Here is a 5765-nt window from a genome sequence, read left to right on the forward strand (position 1 = left end):
AAAAAAAAAAAGAAAGAAAGAAAGAAAAAGAAAAAAGAAATAATTCAACAAATAAACATGCCATGTTTCCCAAGCAAGAACATAAAGTTTGATTTTTACTTACATCAATCTCTTCTCTCCTGATTCACAGAGATAAAAGGCAAGATCTTCACCAGAAGACTATAATTAAATCAGGTAGAGTGCGTTCATTCTGCAGTATAAAAAGCAAATTTTAAAAAGAATCAAATACTCTATGTTTAGCTCTTTAAAATCAATGACAGTTGCGTAGTAAACAGCCATCAGCCTTGTTTTGTGCCGTATTCTGAACACTTGAGAAGAGAGAGCACTTCTTTCTATTTATTATCTTACATAAATTGCTTTTGTCAAGATGAAGTATCTCTCACCATGAATTTTTGTGTTTTAGGTAATATAATAATCACTAGTGAATCTAGTACCAAACTTGTTTAATGTTTGTTTACTCAAGTAAAATTCCATAAAAGATTGAATTAATCATGAGTGTGTTTGTATGCAGATCTCATCACTGTTCCACGCTTGCCCTCTCTCAATTATACAGTTACTCAATCAATTATTTATTTATGTAAATGTATTTCCTTTCCCTTAATAAAATGAGCAATCAGCAATCTGCCTCAACACAGAACAAAAACATTCAGTCTCGTGCACAGATGACCATATGCTCCTTACCAAAGTGATAAGGGCCTTAACTATTAATTTACTGGGACTAAGAATCTCAAAATTGTTTTAATAATAATCCATGTTGCATTACATGCCCTAAGAGGTAAGTGCATGCATACCTTTCTTATTCTTCATTCATTGATAAAATTCTGTATTCACGCATTATAATAATGTAATTCGTACCCTCAAACCACAAAGGCCCATGAACAAGGTTCTGTAGACTCATTTCCCATGAAGAATAAAGAGGTGACTTTTTGTAATGGACCTCAGAGTTGCAGATGGGTTTAATCAAAATTGTTGTTTCAGAAACCCCATGACATTCATCACTGGTCCATGATGTGCATTTTTTTCATCTATTGATTAACCGATTGACTCACAAATAATGATGCAATCAAAAATCCCCAAAACAGGATCATTAAATTTTAGGCTCTTGGCCCATAGAGCTACAGACTATATTTCTTAGACAATGACACTTAAAAGCGTACATGTGAATTGATCAACACCCCTGAATGCTACCAATTCACATTTAGCATTCATTTTTATATAGCCCTCTTCTATTTGATTCATCTATTGCCAAAAAATAGATGAAAAACAATGAAATTGCCATATTACATATTCTTACGGACTGCCCCAAAACAGATGTCGGCAGGATCTGTACCCATAAGGGGTGAAATAACCATGGCATAAAATAAAGAATAATGTTGAGCTGCTCTGAGAATACATTAACTTTTGTCTTCTTTTATAATCACTTCAGTTGTCACAATTTAGATTAAACATAATCCATGGTTCATTACACATTCCCATCATTGGTCCATTTGGGGTGTTTTATTTATTTTACGTATGTAGACATTGATTTCTTTGAAATCCTTTAGCTAACACTCAAGAACAAACCATTCAAAGGAAGAACATGAAACAAGGAACTTACTTATATTTGTCTCTATGCTCCTTACTCAGGATAACAATTCTTTTTTAAATGATTGAATCAACTGGCCTATATTCACTCTGGAGAGAAAAAGGCAGATTTAGAATAGATTTAGGTTTTCTTAAATGGATGTTAGTCAAGCAGAACTAAATAACAATAATCCTTGGTTCCAAAACACAACTGCTTTTCAGGCCAGTATTCAACTTTTAGTTTTAAGTAGCATAACAGACACTATTGAGTTCATGACCTAGCCCAAGAATAAGATCTATAATGATTATGAATATTTGTCTGTATAAAAATCTGTTAAGTAGATGTTACTTAATGGATTTCTGGCTGATGCAAACACTTTCCCTTTTCTTAATTAAAAAAAGCAAAGAATAAAAATTTAAAAATTGTCTCAACTGCAGATACAATATGTTCCATATAATAGGATTTTACCTCAGATTAATAATGATACTTGTTTGATTGCCAGTATTAATATTTATAATACTTTTTCATTTTACTCAAAGAATAGTTCTATGAGTAGGCCCGTTCATCTTCTCTCATGTATACGCTTCTCTATTTATGCACTGAATTCACGTAAAATAATACATGTCATCTCTTTGAACCACAAAAGTTCAAGAACAAGTTTTATTGAATTTTCCTAATTCTATTAGGTAATTTCTACAGAGAATACTGGCTGATTCTCATTCAGTAACAGATCTCAGAGTAACAGAGGGCTTAATCATAAGTGTTGATTCAGACGCCTCCACCAATACTCATCATTGATCCAGGCTAGGCAGTCTATTTCTTCATTCATTTATACCTTCTTGAACTGAAACATTCATGGTTTCAGGAATAATAATTACATGATCAATACCCTTTAATGACACAAAACTGCGAACAAAAGGCTTTAACAGGACCAAGATCTGTTCATTACTCCCTTTCATGCAGAGGAAATGAACTAGATCATATTTTGCGATGAACCTCAAGTTCACACATACAGATTCATCAGCGCCTTTGCTTCATTTAAATATCATACTTATGATTGAGGTGTACCAGCTTCTCTTCCACTTGATTTGTCTAATTATTAATTTGGATGCAACCATGGACCTACCATGTAAGCCCACAATTAAGCAAATTAACATCTAATATCTTCCAAGGTACTTCTACCTCAAAAAGTCAACAACTTAAATGTTTGTCAGTGATGGAATATGTTGAGCAACTATAACAAAAACATTAAATGGGAATTTAAATTACTCTGACAACGTATGAAATGCGCCTCATTTATTTAACAATCGTCTTCAGTTGGGTTGGGTTGAATTAATCCTAAGATTTTGTTCATGACACATTACAATCATAGGTCTGTGACTGGCATTTCCTTGTTTCATGTGTTATTTAACAATTTGTTTTATCAAAATAATGTAGTGGGCTCCCATAAATGAATACCATCCTAGCCCAAAACATCAATTTGATGTTTACTTACATCAGTCTTTCTGCTCATTAGTCCACAAATAACAATAATGGTCTTCATGATTAGAGAATAATAAAACCAGCTACATGGTTTTCATTCTATAGAGACAAATAAAGCCTCTTTTTAAAAACATGTTATCATTTTTCTGAGAAACGAAATTAGTACTACTTGGAAAGGCCCATGTATGTATTCCAAAACCAATGAAAGAGCCTAGAGTTTTTCCAAGAATATCTATCATGGAAAAAAACATGAAGTGGCATTCTCATATCATAACATTTGTTCCTAACTGGTCCATGGTTTGCTGACTCTAAATTACAAACAGAGATGTAAAAGTACACCTGATCTCTCATATACAAAAGGCATCAGTATCTGTGCTCTCACAGCACTGGACAAGAACACTGAAGAATATTTACATCTGTCTAGAGTCATTGCCCTCAGGAAGAACAGACTAAGTTTCTTATTTTATTTGTTTAATAAAAGTCCATTAAAACAATGAGAACACATGGACACGGGGAGGGGAGCACTACACACTGGGGTCTGTTGGAGGGAAATAGGGGAGGGACAGCAGGGGGTGGGGAGTTGGGGGGGATGGCATGGGAAGAAATGCCAGATATAGGTGAGGAGGAGGGAGGCAGCAAATCACACTGCCACGTGTGTACCTATGCAACAATCTTGCATGTTCTTCACATGTACCCCAAAACCTAAAATGCAATAAAAAAAAAAGCCAAAAAAAAATTAGATTAATACTCTCATCCTTGGTCTCTGCTTGGTCTCAATTAAGTGGTTATTTAACCAATTATTTACATGACTAAAGATGTTTCATTTTCTTAACAAAACAGTTAGCAACCCACAACCAAAACAGAACAAAATGTTTGACTCTTGCATACAAATAGCTGTATGCCCCTTACCAGAAGGTATAAGCCTTGGATGTAAATTTACTGGAAGTCTCAGATAAGTTTTAATAATAATCCATATTTCATTATATTCATTGATAACAAGTATATGACTTATGCTTTTTGTTTTAATCATTGGTAAATTTTTTATTCATGAACTGATTTTATAACAAAAATACAATCCATCCCCAAGAACCACAAAGCCCAAGGACAAGACACCACAGGCCCCCTTCCCAAAAAAGGAATGATTACGTGTCTCTTTGTAATGGACCTCAGAGTTGCATATGGGTTTAATCAAAAATCCTGTTTCAGATACCCCATGGTACTCATCATTGGTCCAAGCACGTTTTTCTTCCTTTATATCCTCATCATTTATTATTCATTGGTTCATGAATAATAATACAACCACAAAATTCTAGGAATAAGATCTCCCCATTAGTGGCTCTCTCCCTAATGATTAGGTCACCTTTTACAATGGACCTCGGAGAACATGGATGATTAATTAACATCCATGCTTCATATCAAATCCTCATTCACCATTATTTCTTCTGTAGTCTTCTTTTATTCAATTTGCCCATGTTTTAAAGATAGTGCAATGAAAAGCTATAAAACCACCATCTTCCAACACTGACAATGTCTTCCATATTCTCTCAGGCTGCCACACAAAGAGTTATCAGCCGGGATCATACCAATATGGAAAAGATTAAATCATTTGTGGTAGAAAATAAGATACAATGTTAAATAGTTGTGAATATAAATGGTCTAACTACTATACTTCTTATCACTTCAGTTGTGCCAAATTATATTAAACATTTTCGGAACACATTTGGTCCATTCCTGGTGATTTTAATTGCTGTTATAGACATTGATTCCTTTGAAATACCACTAAACACTATTGAGCAAAGCATCCAAACCAAGGATATGAACTTGAGGTGTTACTTACATTAGTATCTATATTCTTTACCCCATGGATCTAACTGCCAAGATTTTGTTTCTTAGAAAATGAATTTCATCTATCCTGTGGTTGTTATGTGGAAGCAAAGTAGACTTATCCTAGAAGAAGAAGAAATAAAAGGCATCTTTATAGGAAAAGAAGTGAGATTGTCTCTACTTGCTGATGATATAATTTTATATACAGAAAATCCAAACCATCTCACAAAAAAACAGTTAGAATTGATAAATGACTTCAGCAAAATTGCAGGATACAAGATCATCAAAAAAATTCATTAATGACTCTATATGATAATAGGTCATTAACTTAAAAGGAACTGAAGAAAATAAGCCCATTTACAGTAGCACCAAAAATACTGTCTAAATTTAACCAAGATGGTAAAAGACCTGTATACTGAAAACTATAAAATACTAGTTGAAAGAAATTGAAGAAAACACAGATAAATGGAAAGATACCTTGTGTTTATGGGTTGAAAGAATTAAGACTGTTAAAATGTCTATACTACCTAAATCCATCTACATGTCCAATTCAATTCCCATTAAAATTTCAATGTCATTTTTCATAGAAAGATGGGGAAAAATCCTTAAATCCATATAGAACCACAAATGATACTGAATAGCCACACACATACACACAAAAAAAATATTGAGCAAAAGAACAAAGCTCAAGGCATTCCAATCCCTGACTTCACAATACATTATAAAGTGATTATAATCAAAACAGCATAATACTGGCCTAAAAACAGACACATCAGCCAATGGAGTAGAATTAAAAGTTCTTTTTATAAAACTCACACATTTACAATCAATTGATTTGGGACAACAGTACCAAGAGCATACAATGGCAAAAGGACCGTATAGTCAATAAATGCTG

At 33.5% G+C, this 5765-nt stretch overlaps 1 long non-coding RNA gene and 3 other non-coding genes across 9 annotated transcripts in view; all 4 read right to left on the bottom strand.

Moving 5' to 3' along the window:
- Nucleotides 1–4650, bottom strand: part of LOC119466684 — a 13593-nt gene extending 8943 nt beyond the window's left edge. The window contains exons 1-3 of one of the 6 annotated variants that reach the window (XR_005200169.1): nucleotides 4478–4650; nucleotides 1598–1674; nucleotides 104–190 (exon numbers count right to left, since the gene is read on the bottom strand). This is a non-coding gene — a long non-coding RNA (uncharacterized LOC119466684). The other 5 variants (XR_005200168.1, XR_005200167.1, XR_005200166.1 and 2 more) reach the window with 5 other exon arrangements.
- LOC119471220 lies at nucleotides 932–1006 on the bottom strand. Its single transcript, XR_005200247.1, has one exon. It is a non-coding gene; the product is annotated as a small nucleolar RNA SNORD113/SNORD114 family (small nucleolar RNA).
- LOC119471222 lies at nucleotides 2291–2366 on the bottom strand. Its single transcript, XR_005200249.1, has one exon. It is a non-coding gene; the product is annotated as a small nucleolar RNA SNORD113/SNORD114 family (small nucleolar RNA).
- Nucleotides 4206–4280, bottom strand: LOC119471217. The gene has a single exon (XR_005200243.1). It is a non-coding gene; the product is annotated as a small nucleolar RNA SNORD113/SNORD114 family (small nucleolar RNA).
- Nucleotides 4651–5765: the final 1115 nt, after the last annotated feature.

Source organism: Cebus imitator, unplaced genomic scaffold, assembly GCF_001604975.1.
Source record: "Cebus imitator isolate Cc_AM_T3 unplaced genomic scaffold, Cebus_imitator-1.0 Scaffold52, whole genome shotgun sequence".
NCBI lineage: Eukaryota > Metazoa > Chordata > Mammalia > Primates > Cebidae > Cebus > Cebus imitator.